This window comes from Thermobia domestica, chromosome 8 (assembly GCF_964235325.1).
Source record: "Thermobia domestica chromosome 8, izTheDome1.hap1.1, whole genome shotgun sequence".
NCBI classification, from domain to species: Eukaryota; Metazoa; Arthropoda; class Insecta; order Zygentoma; family Lepismatidae; genus Thermobia; species Thermobia domestica.
Window position 1 is genome coordinate 218,237,082 of NC_137461.1, and position 13,708 is coordinate 218,250,789.

A 13,708-nucleotide genomic window follows, 5' to 3' on the forward strand; every position below is an offset into this window, starting at 1 on the left:
TGTGTATGTCCCTGTAGTAGAATACAAGGTAAAGATGCACAATATAGTAGCTTTGAACTTCGTTTGGTGTAAATATCAAGTGTAGTTTTGGGCTTTTGACTTCTGAATTTGTAGTTGTAGAAAACTATGTAGATTCTACTAATGTACTAATTTTATCTTACTGTGTCACTATTTTTAACGCATCAATATTCTTTGAGTGAATTCAAGTTTTGTTTAAATTTCAGGTATGCCGTACACCTGTTGTGTACCAGGATGTAATGGTAATTATAAGAATGGACCAAAAGTTCATGTTTTTTCATTTCCGAAAGATGCGGAGCTTCAGTCTAAATGGCTACGAAACATTCACAGAGACAATTATGTGCCAAATAAATATAGCAAGGTAAGTATTGCTGTAGCTTAATTCGCTACAATTTCATCTTTCTACCTTAATTTGCCTTTATCTTTTGATTTATATCTTTTTTCATCATTAATAGGTATGTAATAATTCCATTGACTTATTGCAATGTTGATCCTTTCGAGTTTGAATTCTGGTTAAGGATATTCGTTGCCAAAATTGCTAATGATAAGAGAGATTAATCGCTATTTAATTTTATTGAATATACGAATAATAATGCATTACTTTCATGGGACGATGGAATTCTTTCTTTAAGCTACGACATTTTCAAAATTGCTTGCCTTAGAGCTGTAAACGAGATATGGTAATGATAATGTCGTTACCTTTAAAATAACTATTAGTTGTTATTTTAAGCTTGCAAAATAATTAAATGTTGAGTTTTTTAAAAAATCTTTTACCACTTAGCTTGAACTGTTTTCGGATTTTCGGTAAAACATCGAAACGATTCGATGTTCGACTACGTTCATGTCAAGTCGTTTACTTGGTACTTTTTTCTCGTATTATTACTAACTAGTCATCAGAAATGTTCTAGAATCTTTTCTAATAATAGTTATTTAGTGCAAAGATCGCAATATGTTATTTATTTTACAAAAAGTAAATTTTGTGTGAAAAAAGTAAGTAACTATAAGAGTTTAACGAGTTAATCAATTTCTGATCATTCCATGTAGGTAGCAGCCGAAATTGATCTGTCTCTTTAGGTCTGGCCCTACATGGTCTGGTGATTTAATTTTCCAATTTCCTCTTTACTTATAAAATGCAATATTCACGCATGATAAAGGAAGGTAAAATATTTACCTTAATACGTGTTGTTTTTCTTTTTATCCCGGCATTTCAATAACTCTTAACTGATACTTTTATCAAAGGAAAAATATCAGGATTAAAAAGAAAATAACAAATACTAAGATAGGTATTTTAATTTTTACTCTATTTTACGTTAATATGCAAGCACATAAAGTTAAATTAAATACTTTAACGTTTCATATATTTGTTTTAACGGCTATATGTTCCTGGTTTGTTTCTCATCACATTACAATAATCAGGACCATGTCAACTTACATACGATTCAGTTCACGTAAGAGGAGGAAGACATGATTCCATAGTGGAGTACAGAACTCTGCTTCCAAGGCTTGATTCAATTCTACTACACGCAATGTCCCCATGTTCTGATGGATAAAATCATTTTATAGGTTTCTAAGGATCCTTCCGTTTTTAATAACTCCCTTCGTTTCACTAATCCTTTAATCGTCCCTCATTTTGTCTACAGAGCATAACTGTGAGATTTTGTACTAAGGGCTTTAGCTTTCTCTCCCCGTCATTTCTGTAAGTCTCGAAATATCACTGTATTTACGTATATAGTTCATCTTAACATTGTAATTATTTTAATTTGTTTTTTATTTCGTATTTTTCAGATTTGTGAACTACATTTTGCACCAAACTCTATCAGATGGCATTCTCAGGCTTTTGATGAGAAAACGGGCAGGCGGATTACTGCAAAACTATCTGTACCGCAGCTTATACACGGAGCAGTACCCACGATACTACCAAATTGCCCAACCTATTTGAGTGGTAAAGTGGCCGTAAGGGAAAGTCCAAACAAACGACTTCTAAGAAAGGAAGAAGAACAAATATCGAAGATCATTCGGAAAAGTGAAGAGGAGTTTCTCAGACACGAGAAAGAAACCACTGTATCATCGGTAGAACAACTGAAATTGAAACTTGGTAAACTGGATTTACAATAATTTTAGTTATGTCATTTTCAGAATGCGAGTGCAACTTTATATCATATGGAATTAATGCCTTATACGAAAATAACATTGTCTGTATGCATTTCTGAAATCATGGAAGTTAATGTATATGTTGGAAGTGTGAGCCTGAATTCGATGCACGGAATTGGAAAACTGCCATGTAAAGTTAGCAATATAACACAAATTCAGGACATACTTGATAAACTGAAATCAATAGAGAACGCAGTAAATACAGACACAGATGTGAGTTGCATTTTTAAAATAATAGAAACTTTGTTATCATCGGTTAAAAACAGTGTTGGTGAAGAAAGAACAAATATTGTTACGTTCCTTACTCAGCAAGTCTCTCTCCTCACAAGTAGCAAGTTCCAGTTCCGTTATTTACCTGAAATGTTAGTGTTCTTTGCATTATTACATTCAGTTGCACCACATGCATATCGCTTTTTTAGAAATTCAGGGTATATAATTCTACCGCATCCCTCTACATTGTGTGGTGTGTGTAGTCCTTTTCCCACTAGTATACATAGCGAGCAATCTGAAAGTGATTACCTTAGTTATATAAAGCAAAAGCACACTTATTTACAATCAAAAGACAAAACTGTGGTGTTGATGATAGACGAAATTCACTTAAGGCCATTCTTTGACTATAAAGGAGGTAACATTGTTGGGACAGCTTTTGACAACACTGATGCTGCAACAAGTGCTCATGTTTTTATGATCTCCAGTATCCAGTCGTTATATGCAGACGTTGTCCATATATTACCGGCTAAGACAATCAATGCTATAGTTTTGCATTCTGTGTGTGAAAAAATTATCGTAGGTTTGGAGAATCTAGGATTGAAAGTGATATGCATTGTGACAGATAATAATTCAATCAACAGAAAGGCAGTGTCGTTGTTTACAACTCCTCCAGTTCAAAGTATTGTTTATCCCCATCCCTGTGATAAAAATAGGCCATTGTTTTATATTATTGACCCTGTACATTTACTAAAATGTGTACGAAATAATTGGTTAAATGTAAAAAATGCAGAAAAATGCTTCTGGTATCCTGACTTTAAGTATGAATCAAATGACAATATTAAGACAGATTCATTTTCAATTCTTAAGCAGGTTCACAATTTAGAAAGTAACAGTTTAGCAAAATATGGATATCGACTATCGCTGAAGGCACTTGCTCCTACCAATATTGAAAGGCAAAATGTAAAATTAGCATTACAAGTTTTCAACGAATTTACTGCTGTGGGTGTTCGTGAACTTGGAAAGATGCACAACTTGCCCTACTACGAGGATACTGCCAACTTCATTGAAATTATAGAAAAGTGGTGGAGAATTGTCAATGTTAAATCACCAATGAAAGGACTCCGTTTGAACGACAGTTTTCGAAAACCTTTAACAGCATCAGTTGACGACCCGAAATTTGCCTTTTTGGGTGAATTTGTCAACTGGTTAGATCGGTGGGATGCGATGAATTCAAATACTGGCAGACTATCAAGAGAAACTTGTGCAGCGCTGAAAACGACATCAGATTCCCTCATGCAACTGGCTGTTTATTGTACTAGTGAATTGGGCATGACTTATATTTTGCCAGGCGAATATCAAACTGACTGTTTGGAATCACGATTCGGTATGTACAGGCAAATGTCAGGTGCTAATTATAGTGTGACCCTTCGTCAGATATTTGAGAATGAGTCTAAACTACGTTTTTAGTCCGTCATGAAATTAAAAATTGCTACTGGCAGCTACGGTGATGTTCCAGTGACTAATGTTGATGATAATATGCCTGAAGTTACTCAGTGTGAAGTGTCGCACGTTACAGATGCGGATATGACGCCATTTAGTATTGATGTTTCTGAAGAGTCACTTAAAAGCACAGAGCCATATTTACCAGTTCTTGTTTACTTGGGAGGATATTGTTCCTATGTTGCTTCCAAAAAATTGAAATGTGAAGAGTGCAAATCAATGTTGGTTTCAGACAAGGAAGTAGCGTATGATACAAACTGTTGCTTGCTGAAACGCTTAGACAGGGGAAAACTTACGTATCCAACAAATGTTGTTCTCAACACAGTTGTTTATAACTTCCTTATTGTTCAAATTTTATGCAAGGATTATGAGAAAGAATTTTTAAAAGTACAAAATCAAAGAACAGTGGCAAGGGAACTAACATTCAGAGAGCTCCAGAGTAGAGAAATGTTAGATGCCTTGGATTTGTGTTCGAATGGTCATACTGCAGAAGTTGTAATTCGTTTGGTGTTAAATGTATCGAGTAATTGTCTATTAAGTAACTATTGCAGGATACGGTCAGACACAACAATGGAAGGGATTCAGCAGAAACAAAAAAGAAGGAAAATACAAACATTCAATTAGAAATTATACTAATAGTTTTATATTCTTGGTAGATTGATATAATCTCGAATATTTCAGACAGTTAACCAGGTGTTCATTTGCAGTACAAGGTCACAACAAGTTAAATCATATTATGCAGCAAGACATTTACATCCTTTTTCCTTTAACACTAGTGGAAATTCATCAGTTTATATATTTACATAACAATTTAGATATTATTTTTTGTCTTAAGGTATTTGATCGTATTAATATTATTTAGATGATATTAATACGCTGAAATACATGTAAGATAGAAAGAACGAATATATAATTAGGTAATAAGTGCACTTATCACAATCACATATACAGAATTTCGTGTGGGAAAATTTAGAATATAAGTCTTCTTTTAATACGTTGCTCCGTAAATACGCATTACTTCGTATACAAATTAATTAACTTCCACTGATGTTGAAGCAAATAACATGAGAAATTTTACTGAAAAAAATAGCCAAACAGATTAGTAATTATAAGCGGTTGCTTGGATCAGATGTCGCTTCTATTTATCCATATTATTTAAGCCGTTGTGTCCTTGAAAATGGACTATCCGAAATATCGTCTACTACGAATATAAAGAAAAAAGTTAGTGTAATTTCTAGTTTGAAAAATGATCTCCGTACGTTTTATTAATCAGCATTCAATTAGGTGTTACGACTGTGATTATTAACCCTCTAAATCTGTCAGGCACGTTCATGTGTATTTATATTAACGTTTTCGTACTAATGTATGACTGTGTGTACGATTTTTCACCATGTATGTAGGCGTATTATTTAATATTTCAGTAGTGTTTGATATGTATAAATTAAGATGTAAATACGTCAAACCAAGTTATTAAAGCCTTGAATAATAATTTCGTTTTTAGTCGTTGTGAGAGCAAATATTGTTTACATGTGTGGTGCGTCGTGGGGTACTTTTTTCTACAATGTTTCGCAAACTTCACAGTTTCCTTATCCATCTAGTCTTTTTCTTCAGATTACTTGTTGAATTCCTTCATTAATGTTTTCTTCTTTTCTCTCTCTCTCTCTCTCTCTCTCTTTGTATAAAAATATAAATTAAACAATTGAACAAGTAGTCCGGAGAATAAGACTAGATGGATAAGAAATATTGAAGTTTGCGAAATATTGTAGGAGAAAATACCCCAAAATGCAACACACAGGTTAAAATATTTGCTTTCTTTTATATATATTAATAGTTCGTTAAAATCATTCATTGATGTATAATTTCTGTAATTAATTGGAATATTTTTGCTGCTTTCTCAAATGGTATATAACTTTAGAATATTTATTCACTTTTATACTAGAATATTTATTTATTTTAGAACTTAGATTTCTAAGTTATATAATTTAAAATAGTGTAAATAAAATGAATAATGCAAAATAAATGCAGAATTTAAGAAAAATGCCGTATTTTTTTTAAATAACATTGATATCAGTGTTACAATAAAAGAAAAGAGAGGAGGTAACAGATATGACAATTTCATTGGTCGGAGCTGCTACTCTACTACACTTTCATCTCCAGTACTCACTTTGTAAAAGACACTTGTTCTCCAGGTAATAGGAGAATTTTGGATGTTGTTGATGTAATTCCTTTGATAAAATTGTTTCTTATATCTACGTTTCCATATGATGCATTATATAAATCGAATCAAAGCTAATTTTGTATTTAAATAGGGCTAAATATTTAATTTAAAAAGGCTGAAGCTGTGTACATTAAGTTTTTTTCTAGGAAGATCTACAGATAGTCTCATTATATGCCGAAATATTCACGATAGATAATTTATGTAATTTGATCTTTCCAATAGCTACCTCGCACGAAAAAAAATCACGAAGATAGTTTGATCGGTTTCTAAGCTAAAAAATTTAGTACGTTAAGTTCTAAAAATGTCTCCAAATTAATTTCTCGAAAGTTGGGACTAAACTATGATCATAAGAGCTCTTTTATGAAATTTTGAGCCTACCAATAATGATGCTGGATTAATTTTGCGCTAGTTGAGTCTTAGCTAAATCGTTTTCTTGTACCTGAAAACGCATGTGCACAAAATATTGTGAAGATAGTTTGTTCCTTTTGAAATATAATGGAAGCGCTCGAAACTCCATAAAGTGATTTATGGTAGTTGAACCATGACTAAATCGCTTTCTTATGCGCTCCAACGCATTTGTACCAATTTTGTTCAAGATCCTTTATTTTTTAAATATAATTGAGGCACTTCCGAGATGAAGCGCCTGAAAAGGCCGGTAAGCAAGTTTTGTCGAAAGTTGAGACTAAGCTAAATCTCTTTACTACACTCAAAAAAGGTAGTCTTACAAAATTTCATGATGATCCTAAGACATATTTTAAGTTAAAATTTTTCCGCTCCCAAATGAAGTTTGAAAACTCCACTGAACTGATTTGCGTAACTTGAAACTTAGCTGAAACACTTTCTTGTAGTGATGAGCAAATGCAAGACCAAGACCAAGACCCGGGTGGTCTTGGTCTTGGTCTTGGTCTTGGTCTTGCACATGCGGTCTTGGTCTTGGTCTTGCACTGGAACCCTCGGTCTTGGTCTTGGTCTTGGTCTTGCACACCTAGTCTTGGTCTTGGTCTTGGTCTTGCACACCCAGTCTTGGCCTTGCTTGCAAGAGTCTTGCAAGTTTTGCTTTTAAGAAATCTATGATTTTCATAAGCAAATTTTACTCTGGATATAAGGGATAATAAATCCTACATTGCGTCAATAGTGAGGGAAATACAATGTATGTTTCTAAATGTAATATATTTTACCTTCGTGTAAGTGTGATGATACTGTACAACATAGGCGATGACCTTTACTTTTTTTTTTTCAATGGGTGATCACGCTTCACTACTTATAAGATAAATCACAACATTTCGTAATATTTTTATATGTTTTAACAGATCCAATACTCCACTGGTTCCCAAACTGGGGAGGCTACCTCTGACAGTGAGACGAATGAAACAATACCAAGACTGCACAAATACCATAAATTGCAAAATTATTTTTACACTCTAAAGGCATCAGATTTTTTTCTTTCCAACCACGATTAGCTCATCTTTGTATTGAACAAACTCCTAATTAAATATTGCTATTTTGTTTTACTGATTCTAATATGTACTGTATGGGGCAGAAACAAGGACATTATGCAAAAACGATGAAACAATTAGACTTTCGAAATGTGGGCATGGAGAAAAAAAGGAGAGAATCAGCTGGGTTGAACGGAAAACGAATGCGAAGGTTTTAGAAATATTAGCAGTAGGGGAGAAAAGAAGAATTTTAGATGTAATTAAGAGGAGGACATTGCTGAGGAGGAACTGTATAATGAGGGACGTGCTAGAGGGAGGGGGCGAAAGAGATTGTAGTTGAAGAAATATATTAAGACAGAAAATTGCTACGTTAAGATGAAGAGACTAGCTGAGGACCACAGTCATCGAAGCTTCTCAGCTGCAGCAAGTGACCTGCCAATAATGGCAGAATAGCTATTATTATGTCGATGATGATATGTTTTGCAATATTGACCAAAAAAGAGAGAAAAAATTAAAATAATAATAATTAAACCTCTTAATATTTTAGAATATGAAATGAAATTAAATTTGTGAGTTTTACGTCCCACGATTATGCCGGCTAGGCTAAAGGAGACAGTGATGATGAAAAATGAATGAAAATGGTGGAAAGAAGAAAGTGGGAGGAAATGGAGAACCCCGAGGAAACCCACGCACACGGTGTTTTCCACCACAAAGTTCACTTGGCGGGTGCTGGGATCGAATGCGGGACCCCAAACACCAGAGCTGAACGCTCTACCACTGAGCCACCGCGGCCCCAATATTTTAGAATAATTTGAGTGAAAACTGAAAACGATTCAACTGTTTATGTCTTTTGTGTAAATTCAATTTATATAAATACTTTTGACCTACATTAGAAATACATAATAACGGCATCAAACTTCAAGTTATTTGAAATAAGTACGAAATCACTCTCAGTTGTGAATATAGATTATTTATTGTTGTACAGTATAATGTTATATCGTTGAATCCTAGATATGCCGTATACCTAAGGGGGCTATAAGTTATATTGATAAACAATTATTCAACGTACTCATGTGGTTCGGATTCCACGTTAATCAGTAGGTCCACGTCTCATATAGCCTCGCTGCTGAACGGGACGCTAAACTAAAATCAAACAAACAAACAAAAATTATTCAACGTATAAGCATCCACCTATAAAATCAAACTTGCGGTCACATGCGCTAAGTTTTTGACAATGTCATGAAAATGTTATTTCAATATTAATTTTATAAGTACACATTAAAAATTTCCAACGGATGCTTGAACCTCAGAGCCAAGGCCATACCCATGTAGTCGGCACCTATGGTGTACGGAATTGCGATGTTCAATACTACATTTCTCTTCAGTTTTGGAAGAACACCACTAGTATGCTTTAAAATGAACTGAAATATCTACTTTAACGTCTCACGATTATTACACTGAGGCTAAGGGAAACAGTGATGATGAGAAATGGTGGAATGAAGAAAGTACGAGGAAACGGGAAAACCCACGCAAAGGGTGTTTGTTCACCAAAGAAGCTCACATAGCGCAAGCTGCGATCGAACCAGGGCCCCATGTACCAGAGGTGCACGCTCTGCCACTGAGCTACCGTGTCCATAACATGCTCTAGTTTATTTTTGCTTATCCACTTCTTATGGACACAACTATTCTTCGTATGATTTCCCAAAATCCAATCATGGGCCGTCGTGAATGATCAAATAATGACTAAAGTAAATCAGACACGGAAGTTATTATAGCTTGTAACAATTCATAGAATTATGCTGTCGGTCGTCTCGTGAACAACCGATTCAAAAAACGACATATTACAGCTATATGTTACAGGAGCAGATCGACTCACATGGAATGCACAAACTACTGGGAACTTATTCACTCCGGCGGAATTTTTACTGGAGCCAAGAAGTTCACGTGAAAGATGTAATGATTTCCCCCCTTCCTTTTTACATTCTATAAAAAATCAAGTAGTACCATACTTGTGCAAGACTCTTGCGCAAGAGTCTTGGTCTTGGTCTTGGTCTTGCAGGTATGGTCTTGGTCTTGGTCTTGGTCTTGCACCCCTTGGTCTTGGTCTTGGTCTTGCATCGGGATTCCTGGTCTTGGTCTTGGTCTTGGTCTTGGTCTTGCATGCAAGACTCTTGCAAAAACTGCAAGACCAAGACTCTTGCGCTCATCACTACTTTCTTGTATGCGAAAATGCATTTGAGAAAAATTTCGTGTATATAGCTTGTACTTTTTGGAATATAATTGAGGCGCCCCTAGAATGAAGCGCCCAAAAACGCCACTAAACTAATTGTAGATAATTGATCCATACCTAAATTGTTTTCTTGTACGAGACAATAAATTTTCAAAAAATTGATGAACATTCTTTGTTGTTTTTGTAATGGAAGTGAGGCGCCCCCTAATTGATGCGCCCAAAAACGCCACTGAACAAGTTTTTCGAAAGTTGAAACCAAAATAGATCAATTTCCCGTATCAAGAAACGTTTCATCAGCAAATTTCATGTAAATCGTTTGAGCCGTTTTTAATATAATGGGCTTTCAAGCTTTCCTCCATTGAAATGTGATAGCCCTACCGATGATGACGTCACATTTTCGTCCACAGGCCTTTATATCGGTGGCTACGGTCAGGCACGCAGCTCAACCAAGTGCATGCTCATCACCTTTTTTGACATTCTCGGCATTGCATCACAAATTCGTCCAAAGGGACCAGACCATCAATAGCGAATCTACTAGCAGGTTTTAAGGCGTCTGAGGGAGAACGTTCGGGTGTCTGAGGGAGAACGTTAAGGCATCTGAGGGACGTGAAAGAGAGTCTGCTTCACTACGATCGTACACCCTGTCACTGTGCTCTCCTTCCACATGTAAGTTTTTCATCAGAAGGAAGATTATCACACTTCCGCACCCACTCTACTCGACAGATTTGCTTTTGCGGACTTGGTCATCTTCTCGAAGCTAAAGATCGAACGCAAGGATTGCCATTAGGACACTATTGCGGAGATTCAGGGTGAATTGCAGAAGCTGCTTGAGACGCTTCGACAAGAAGACTTCCAAAACACATTCCACCAGTGAGAGAAACGTTGAAAAGATTATTTGCTGTATAAAGTGATTATTTTGAAGATGACAATGTGTAAATGTAGATAAATAAGGTAGGTTTTTGTAAACATAACGAGTCTCGAAGCTATTCATACTAGCAATGATCTATCTCAAAGAAAAAGAAAGAAGTAAAATATTACAAACAGCCATGTCTTTACAACGACTTTATAAAATAGCGGCTTTACAAAAGATATAAAATTCAGATTTGAAGATGATTTTATAAACAATAAAATGTGTAACACAATTGTAATTCCGTATTTTGGAAGCAAGGAATTAATTACATAACAAGTTAATTACACAGCAAATCTATGTTTAGCATATTTTGATAAGTGCTACTTTATAAATGCCATTTAACCCTTTCACTGTGGAAGGCGACGGAAAGAAAATTTCCCTAACCTGCGAATGTCGATAATAGTCGACGTGTTAAAATTTGTCTGTATCTTGGTTTTGTCGATTGTTGTTGCCAAAGGTTTCTTTGTGATTTCTATTGTTTATCGAGAAATCATAAAAATAGAACACAAAAAATTGAACGGTACAACTTTGGCGACTACTCTCGACAAAGCCAAGATACGGACAAACAAATTTTAACACGTCGACTATGGTCGACATTCGCATGTTAAGGAAATTTTCTTTCTGTCGACAAAAGTCGACTTCTTATGTGAAAGGGTTAAAGCACACAAATTAAACATAAAATTAGGAGATTGTACACGGGTATAGTAATCCATTTATATGTGTACTCATGACTATTCGGCGTTGTCATACTGGAGTTGATACCAAGAGCAAAACTATTATAGAGAAGACGAGGATATGTTAATAAATGGGGACGTTGTTATGTAGTCATGTTCATAAGTTAACGATAATTCAGAAAAATGCGCACAAATACAATGATGTCCACCACAAATTTACATTACACGGACCAGAATTGTACAAATTATCCTTGTAACCTGATCACTTTCTTATCATTTAGCCTTCATACACTCATTGCGGTAGTCAGACGTGAACTTGGTGAATCTCCCTAGCGTTAACCATCAGATGAAATTTGAGGAGGTCTCGTTTGGAGAATCATCGTGACAGTCCAGTTCCGCTCCGGAAAGGTATAACAATCTCGGTTGGATGAACTCTGTATTGTATTGTCGAGAAGACTAATGTTTGCACACAATAACATACAGTCACGTCACACCAGTGAATGATAATCACGGCGAGTGAGCATGCCATTGGATCTAAAAAAAAGAAGTTCTTTTTAGTTGAAACATGTTTCGTTCAAAACTAGTATTGTTTTAAAGATATTAAATATTTAGTAGTAGACTGGAAAATATTTAAGTTCTAAACATTTACAACTGCCGAGATGGAGTGAAATATGTTATTCTCTTTCTGAAATTATTATTTCACAATTTCCATTATTATTTTATGGGAATTTAAAAATGGATATTCCGAAATATTGGTTGAGTCTCCAAACGCCCAATGAAAAACGACAGATAAACATTTTATTTTGTTATCTTCGTTTATTTTGTTGATATGTTTTTTCTAGACAATGCAAGCAAGCCAAGTCTCGAGACTCAAAGGTGAAACATCACATATTAAACTAGAATTTCGGTACGTGCCTTTAAATCCTCTGAACAGAGTTGGACCTTTCTCGTATAACTTTGTCGAAAGGATATTTTCTTACGGTTTTGTATTAAGCAAGTCGTTGGTGTTATTTAACCAAGATAAGGAGCAGATGATTCTTCAGATTGCTGCTGGCTTAGTCTATGGATGTGAATGTGCGGCAAATAGTCTTAGTAAGTATGCTTTCGAGTTGGATTATAGTTGTATTGGCTAGCCTATTGTTATTACAACGCTCACTCAGTTAATTACTCTTCTCCGCTCACTGTCTCCTGAAATGTTGATGAATCGTTGTTTGCACTGTTAACAGTAACCTTAATACACTTTCACTACGATTTCTCTCGTATACAGCAATACTATAGTCGTTTGTTTGACCGAGGTACCGGCCTTTCTCCACGCGGAAATTTAACTTTTCTAAAACTTTGTTAAATTTATGGCACTTTTGCGTCAATAGCAACACTTGATGTTGATTGATTCAGTTAATGTACCATGGAAAATTAAGCTAAAAATGGCTCGAAACGAAAAATATATATTAGGAAGCAAATTTTCATTTTAACATTTCATAGACTCTCCTGATTCTTCACAGAAAAAAAAAATCCCACATGGGCAATCATCTGAAATGACGTCATCAATGTGGCGGCCACGGAACTACAATTACTTATGCTTATGCGGTAATATCTCCTCACGGAATTTAGATATAAACTTGGCTCTGGTACCAAATTAAAGACAAAGCATTGTTTAAGTGATTTCAGCTAATATCGTTCTTACATGTTGCCGCCATTTTTAAATATGGAGGTTATAATTTTAAAACGTAGTTCTTTTCCGTTTCATTTTATTTGTTTTATAGTAGATTGCTATAAAACTATCAGATATACGGAAAAGCAACTCGAAGTAAACGTTATAGAGTAGAGTCTCAACTTTCTAAAAATAAAAATATTATTTCTTATCTTAACAATTAAGCAAAGTAGTCCATTTTCTGTAGCACAAGGTGATGAATTTTCAGCACTTAAATAACGCTAAACATGTAAGAATATTTTTACAATTAAAGGCGGAAAAACGTTTGAAAAACACATTTTTAACACATTTTTTTAAACCGCTGAAACTCAGGGGCGTCATTTAGGTGGGCAGGAGGGAGCAATTGCTCCCAAGAGTTTGAGGAATACATATACTTCAATCGATTTCTACTAATATACTAGTACAAAACGTAAAAATCTTATGTCGGTGGTGCTCTTACCCCCCTCAAGCGAGGTCTGAAATGACGCTCCTCCTGAGACTCCTGAGAAAATCGTCAAAAATAGCACATGGGCAACCACCTGAAATGACGTCATCAATATCGCGGCCATGCGAATACATTCATTTATGCTTATATGATATCTCATCACAGAACTGAGATACTATCGTCGTTCTGCTGCCAAGTTAAGTGTATATGATTCAAATGATTTCAG

General features: G+C 35.1%; 1 protein-coding gene and 1 long non-coding RNA gene across 2 annotated transcripts in view; one reads left to right on the plus strand and one right to left on the minus strand.

Moving 5' to 3' along the window:
* The window catches only part of LOC145693438 (uncharacterized), a 683,742-nt gene that overhangs the window by 615,352 nt on the left and 54,682 nt on the right, over window positions 1-13,708 (minus strand). The window lies entirely within an intron of this gene.
* On the plus strand, window positions 289-2,114 carry LOC145693439 (uncharacterized). The gene is made up of 2 exons (XR_014132773.1): window positions 289-379; window positions 1,804-2,114. It is a non-coding gene; the product is annotated as an uncharacterized LOC145693439 (long non-coding RNA).